The sequence below is a fragment of the Chrysochloris asiatica genome, unplaced genomic scaffold, assembly GCF_000296735.1.
Source record: "Chrysochloris asiatica unplaced genomic scaffold, ChrAsi1.0 scaffold00716, whole genome shotgun sequence".
NCBI classification, from domain to species: domain Eukaryota; kingdom Metazoa; phylum Chordata; class Mammalia; order Afrosoricida; family Chrysochloridae; genus Chrysochloris; species Chrysochloris asiatica.
The window spans coordinates 70,939-78,549 of record NW_006409234.1 but is presented as its reverse complement, the minus strand read 5'-3'; the positions used below and the strand labels follow the sequence as shown (position 1 = coordinate 78,549).

Sequence of the window (7,611 nt, the reverse complement as noted above, 5' to 3'; positions counted from 1 at the left end):
ATATATATTCTCAGAACAGCACCTCAAAGCTATTAAATGCTTATCTTTGGTACCCTCATGGGACAGCTCAAATTCAATATGTCAGAAGAACACCATGCTGACAAGTACAGAAGTGTCTTGCACAATTCTGATATGCTGCCAGCGAGCTTTATTGCTGGAGAATTAAGTGGAAACACATAGGAAAAGATATAGAGCTTCCATCCACCATTTATGACACCCTTCATCTGCCTGACAACAAGTTCTTTCCTAACGTTTATGCATTGCTGAAGGTCTTCTGTATACTTCCTATGATGAAGGTTGAGAATGAGCACTATGAAAATGGATGAAGGCATCTTAAAGTGTACCTAATGAACACTTTGACAGACCAAAGGTCAAGTAACTTGGCTTTGTTTAACATGATCTGTATTTAATGGTAGACACATCAAACTCTATACATCTAAGTCAGAGCTTCCTACAGGTAATTCAGAAACCATTGAAAATATCTAAGAAACATTTTAAATTAGGTTTTTTCTCAGATTTGATATTTGGAGGAAAATCTGCAAAGTGTATTTAGGCCACTTAATCACCGAGTATCTTTGTCTATAGGTCTGATTGAACACATTGACAATCTCTCTGTTTAAATGGCCTCTCTGAACTCTCATGCTTTGAAGATGCATCTGTTCTTCCAAAAGATAGTATGAAAGTTACACGTTTTGTTCTCTGTAATCTCTTTTGTGGCACTCTGGAATTGTTTTAGTTATGTCATTTTAGTCATAATATTTATTATCACTGGAGATCTAATTATCAGTTATTAAGTGATAGTTCTTTTAAGAAATAAATTTTGAGAAGGTTTGAGAGGAAGGAATATACTTTAAAATAACAGTGAATCTTAAGACTGATCTTTGACTTGTGGGAGTTTTAAGAATGTTAAAATTATGTAATGGACAATTAAAAGAATTACTAGAGTGAGCTAAACAAGCTCGCCAAACAGTAATTTCAGTATAGATTTTGTCTTTATCAAACAAAACTAAAGGAACAAGTTAGTTAAAGTTTGAATGGAAGAATTTGCCATTGTTGTCCCACATTGGGTTGTTGCTGCTTACATTCCTTTGTTGAGCCTACACCTTCAAAAACATTTTGGCAGATATATGCTAAATGCTTTTGTTTCATGGTCAAGACAAAATCACAGGATATGGACACTAATAACTGATACATATGTTTTATTCTGTCTTTTGATTATATCTGCTGCTTCATTTTGATTTATAAGCAAAACCTGGAAAAACTACAAAATTAAATGTTTTGAGGTTTATCTGGGAATAACACAGAAAATATTACCAGTATTTTTGGTGAATAAAATCAAGTTTGTACAGTTTATTGCAATCTAAATAAAATGTGATATTTTTTAATGCAACTTAGAAATAGCTGCCTCGTTAAAGTAGATGGATGGTGATGATGGAATAAAGCCTTCAGGATCTTCATTGGCTGAAGGTGCACAAGTCAAATGAAAAGAAACAGCAGTAAGCATGCATTAATAATAGGAATGTGGAATGTACTAAGTATGAATCTAGGAAAACTGAAAATTGTTAAAAATGAAATGTAACACATAAACACTGATGTCTTAGGCATTAGTGAGCTGAAATGGACTGATATTGGAAATTTTGAATCTGATAATTAGATGTTTTACTGTACTGATAATATCAAATTTTAGAAGAATGGCATTGCATTAATCAAATACATATATATATAGATCTGTCTTGAAGTACAGTGCTGTCTGTAATAGAATAATATCCACATACCTACAAGAAAGAGAAGTTAGTACCACTCTAATTTAAATTTATGGACCAACCACTACAGCAAGTAATGATGAACTTGAAGAGTTCTACCAACACTTTCACTCAGAAATTGATTAAACATGCAATTAAGATGCATTGATAATTACTGGTGATTAGAAAGCAAAGGTTGGAAAAAAAGTGCACAGATCAGCTGTTGGAAAATATGGCCTTGGTAATAGTAATGATGCTGGAGATCACATTATAGGATTTTTTAAGACCAGTAACTTCATTGCAAATACGTTCTTTAAACAATATCAAAGATGACTATACATGTGGACTTCACCAAATGTAAAAAACAGAAATCAAAATTGCTATATCTGTGGGAAATGATGGTGGAAAAGCTTCATAGCATCAGCTAAAGCAGGATCAGAGGCAGGCTGTGGATCAAATCATCAACTGCCAATATGCAAGTTCAGAATGAATCTGAAAAAATTAAAACAAGTCCATGAGAGCTAAATTATGACCTTGAATATGTCCCATCAGTGACTACCAATTCAGAAGTAGTTTGTCACTCTTTCTTCCTAGTCTGTCTTTGTTTGGAAGCTCATCTGAAACCTGTCCACCATGGGTGACCCTGCTGGTTATTTAAAATACCGGTGTCATAGCCCTCAGAATCACAGCAATTCAAATCACCAAAGCACGACAGATAGACGAGTGGCGGTTGCGTGGTTGCTGTTAAACAGGAATCTCCTTGTGCTAGGGCCGTTTAGTCTGGCTCAAAGGCAGGATTTCTGTCTTTGGATGTCAATCAAGAGGCAGAAGTGCAGCAGGGGCGACTGGGTTGTAGTGAGACTCTTTGGGCTGGGCTTGTGGTTCTCTAAGTTGGTGGACCCTGCCTCAAAGCCAGGATCCAACGGTTAGGCTAGGAAGGGGTAAGTAGGACAAACTGGCCAGTCCCTGCAGTCTCTTCCTACTAGGCAGCGTCTCCCCGTCGACCTGGTCTCCAGACACTGTGGTCTGGGTTTCGTTTAACACCTCCACCAGGTCTGTGCAGTTGTCACACATCATTTAGCCGCCGCCCTCCATGATAGAAGCCCTCGCTATTTACTGCCCTAATAAACCTCATAATCGTGAGTATGGTTATGAATTCTGTGTGACCATGCTTCAATGTTTGGGTGATCAGAACTCGAATACAGAAAGAAAGAAAATATAGTTCATCACTATAATTAGATGAATTTGACCTATACTTATGGGTGCAGTAGCTTAAAATACCAACCAAGAGGTAAGGAATCTTCACAGCGAGGATCATTCCCATCCCCTCTATAAACAGAGTTGATAGAGATGGACAACTAAGACATTGACTACCTAAAATGGAAGGTCTATAAAGTCACAAAATGACTGGCTTGACGGTTTTCAAGAGGGAGTTTACTTTCAAGGGTGTGGGGGAAGGTAGAAACTCCACAGGGTGGTTTTCAACTTGTCTAGGTGGGACTGGTGAAAGGAGATGGGGATCAGATTCCTGTGGTTCAATAGTGAGTATGGTTATCATGATTGATTGTGATTGTTTCAACTATAACGGTAGAGGTTTTGTAACAAAAAGAGAGGAGTGGTTGATCTTGCATTTTAGGAGCAGAGGACCCTGGGACCATCAAGAGAGAAGAGTACGATCAGAGTGTGGGACCTATACAGAGAAGCAGCAACACCATAGATGCCCTTTGGGTGTTCAAATTATTGCACATTCCTGAGTGTTTTGGTGTACATTAGTGCTCCCCCAAAGAGCACTCTGGCTGCACTTCTTCCAAAATGGATCTCTTGGTTCTTTTGGCAGCCCATGGCACTTTCAAGGACTCCCTAGAGAGATGCAAATCAAAACAACATTGAGTTATCATCTCACACCATCATTAATAGCAAAGTTCAAAAATCAGAAAGCAACAAATGTTGGTGAGGGTATGGAGAGACTGGAACCCTTATAAATTGCTGTGGCACTGTAAAAGTTTCAACCATTGGAGGAAATAGTATTGCACTTCCTCAGCAAATTAGAAATAGAAATACCCTATGAACTAGTAATCCCCCTATTTGGTATATATCCAAAAGAAATGAGTCATGCCAACAGTAAATAATGAACACAAATTTTCATTGCAGCACTGTTCACAATAGCAAAAAGATGGAGACAACCTAAATGTCCATCAATGGAGGAATGGATAAATAAACTTTGGTACAACCTCAAGACCTTTCAGTGGAAGAATGGATATGCAAAGTTTGGTACATGCACCTGCATGTATGTTGTTTGCATTGGCAAGGAACAAGTCTCTGAAAATTAAAGGAATACAAATTGAAGTATTTCCACAAACTAATGCAGCCCTGCATAAAGGCTTTCGGTTGTGTGGATCATGACAAGCTATGGACAACTTTGCGAAGTACGAATATTCCAGAACACTTAATTATACTTCTGAGAAATCTGTACCTAGACCAAGAAGCAGTTGTTCAAACAGAACATGGGAACACTGAAAGTTTTAAAATTGGGAAAGGTGTGAGACAGAGTTGTATTCTTTCACCATACTTATTCAACCTGTATGCTGAGCAAATAATATGAGAAGCTGGGTTCTATGAAGAAAAACGTGTCATCAGGATTGGAGGAAGACTCATTAACAACCTGCAATATGCAGATGATACAACCTTGCTTGATGAAAGTGAAGAGGACTTGAAATATTTACTTATGAAGATCAAAGAGCACAGTCTTCGATATGGATTACATCTCAATGTCAAGAAAACAAAAATCCTCACCACTGGACCAATAAACAACATTCTTATCAATGGAGAAAAGATTGAAGTTGTCAAGGACTTCATTCTTCTTGGATCATCTATCAACACTTGCGGAAGTAGCAGTCAAGAGATCAGACGACATATTGCATTGGGCAAATCTTCTGCACAGGAACTTTTTAAAGTATTGAAGAGCAGAACCCAAGGCCATGGTGTTTTCAATAGCCTCATATGGATGTGAAAGCTGGACAGTGAATAAGGAAGATCATAGAAGAATTGATGCCTTTGAGTTGTGGAGTTGGAGGAGAATACTGAAAGTGCCATGGACTGCCAAAAGAACCAATAAATCTGTTTTGGAAGAAGTGAAGCCAGAGTGCTCCTTGGGGGCCAGGATGGCTAAGCTTCGTCTCTCATACTTTCGACATATTTTCCAGAGGAAACAGTCACTGGTGAAGGATGTCATGCTGGGTAAGGTGGAAGGTCAGAGAAAAAGAGGAAGACCTCTAACGAGATGGATTGGCCAGGTGGCATCATTGATGGACTCAAGTGTGACAGCGATAGTGAGGTTGGCCCAGGATCGAACATTTTTTCGTTCTGCTGTGCATGGGTTTCTATGAGTCAGTTCCTACTCGATGGCACCTGACAACAACAATAAATGCAGCACTGGAGGTGTGTTCATTCATCTATACCAAGAAATTTGAAAAACAGCTACTGGGTCAGTTGACTTAATGAAATCCATGTTGTCCCCATGCCAAAGAAAGGTGACCCAATGAAATGTGAAAATTATCAAACAATATCATTAGTATTTTACATAAGTAAAATTTTGTTGCTAATAAAAAAATGTGGCAATACATGGAATGGATATTCCTGACATTCAAGGTGGATTCAAAAGAGGATGTGGAACAAAGAGATTGCTCTTAGCTGAAAATAGAGAATACCAGAAAGATGTTGACTATGCAAGGGCATTCGACTGTGTTCATCATGACAAACTAAATAACACTGTGAAAAGTAAATATTTCATAACACTTAATTATATTTGTGTGGAACCTGTCCATCGAACAAGAAGTATATGTTTGTAAAGTTGAAGGGAATATTGAGTCATTTAAAGTCAGGAAATGTTTGAGAAAAGGTTGTATCTTTTCACCATACATATTCAACTAGTATGCTAAGCAAATAACCTAGGGAGTTAGATTATTTGGAGAAGATCCTGGTGTCAGGATTAGAGGAAAAGCTCATTAACAACCTAGAATATATGATAGCACAACCTTACTTGTTGAAATCAAAGAGTACTTACGTCATTTCTTAGTGAATCTCAAGGACTGCAGACTTCAGTTATAGTGTACAGCTCAATGTAAAAAAAACAAAAATCTCACAACCAGACCAATAGTAAGCATCAGGATAAACTATCTGATATTGAAGTGTCGAGGATTTCATTTTACGTGGATCCAAAATTAATGTTTATGGAAGCAACAGTTAAGAACAAAAAGGCAGCACTTATTTAAGAACAAAATTTAGAAATGTTTGGAAAGGAAGTGACATATAAACAATTACAGGGAGAAGTTAGATAACTGATGATACATTGAAAGGATCGCATTCATTGAAATGAAACAAATACATGATTTATTGAATGTAAAACTGATGATATGTTCTGTAAACCTCCACTCAATCTCCAATAAAAAGTGTGCGTTTATTTTAAAAACAGAACTTAAAGTATATATTCGAGTTCTGGTGTGGTGCCGTGGGTCAATGAGCTGGACTGCAAAGTCAGTTTGAACTGAACTGCAAGGTTGGCAGTTCAAGAACACCAGCTGCTCCTCAAAACCTTATGCAGGGTCACTATGGATCAGAGCCAAATTGAAGGCACTTAACAATAAAAGCAAAGAATATATTGCTTTGGAAGAATCTGTTGCAAAATATGTCTTTAAAATGTTAAAGAGGGAAATTGCTACTTTAACCCCAGACATAGTATTTCCAATTGCCTTATATGAATGTGAATGCTGAAAAATGAATAAAGAAAGCCTGAGAAGAATCAACACAGTTGGATTATGGTACTGGTGAAGAATGATGACATTTTCATGGACTACCAGAAGAAGGAGCACATTTTTCATGGAATAAGTGTAGTCAGATTGGTCTTTAAATTTTAAAGTGGTAAAACTTCTTCCTAACTTTGGACATGTGATCAGAAGGGATCAGTCCCTGGAGAAAGACATGATAACAGATAAATTGGAAAGCCAGTGAAAAAGAGGAAGTTCCTCAAGGAGACAGATTGACACTGTGGTTGCAGCAATAAACCCAAACATAGAAATACCTGTGGAGATGGTCCACAGCACCAGTAAGAATTTGATTCTGTTGCGCTTTAGAGTCCCTATGACTTTCAACCGACTCTATGGCCCCTGACAATAAATTTCCTCAGAATTGTGAGTTCCATGTGGCCATTGCAATGTATATAAAACACAGTAGTAGGGAAGGACAGTTGGTGTCAGAATTGGTAAAGAAGTTTGCGGGGAGGGGAGATATGTCTTATCTTTGCAAAATAGAAAATGATCTTGACTTAGCCTGAGTTGGTTTTCCTGCTGCCTTGTGAATTCAAAGGTGATCAGATGCTGTGATAATGATCCACATCATTATCACAGTTAACATAAATATGATCTGTTCTGGTGTGGTGTTGTGGGTAAATGCACCAGACTGCAAAGCCGTTTGAACTGCAAGGTTGGTGGTTCAAGCTCACCAGCTGCTCCTCGTAACCCTATGCAGGGTCGCTATGGGTCGGAACTGACTCAATGGCACATAAGAACAACAAGAATCCTGGTGTGGCACTGTAAGTTAATGTGCTGCACTGCAAGTTTGGTTTGAACAACAAAGTCTGCAATTCAAGCTCACCAGTCACTCCTTGGAAACCCTATATAGGGTGGCTATGGGTGGGAACTGACTCAAAAGCACTTAACAACAACAATTAGCAATCCTAGTATGGCACGGAAGGGTAATGTACCCTACAACAAGGTCAGTTTGGATCACAAGGTTGGTGGTTCAAACTCACCAGCTGCTCCTCAGCAACCTTATACAGAGTCATATTATGAGTAGAAACCAAGTCAGTTACAAC

General features: G+C 38.1%; 1 pseudogene; it reads left to right on the top strand.

Annotated features, from left to right (window-relative positions):
• LOC102813812 overlaps nucleotides 1-486 on the top strand; it is a 3,809-nt pseudogene extending 3,323 nt beyond the window's left edge.
• The last annotated feature ends 7,125 nt before the right edge of the window (nucleotides 487-7,611 follow it).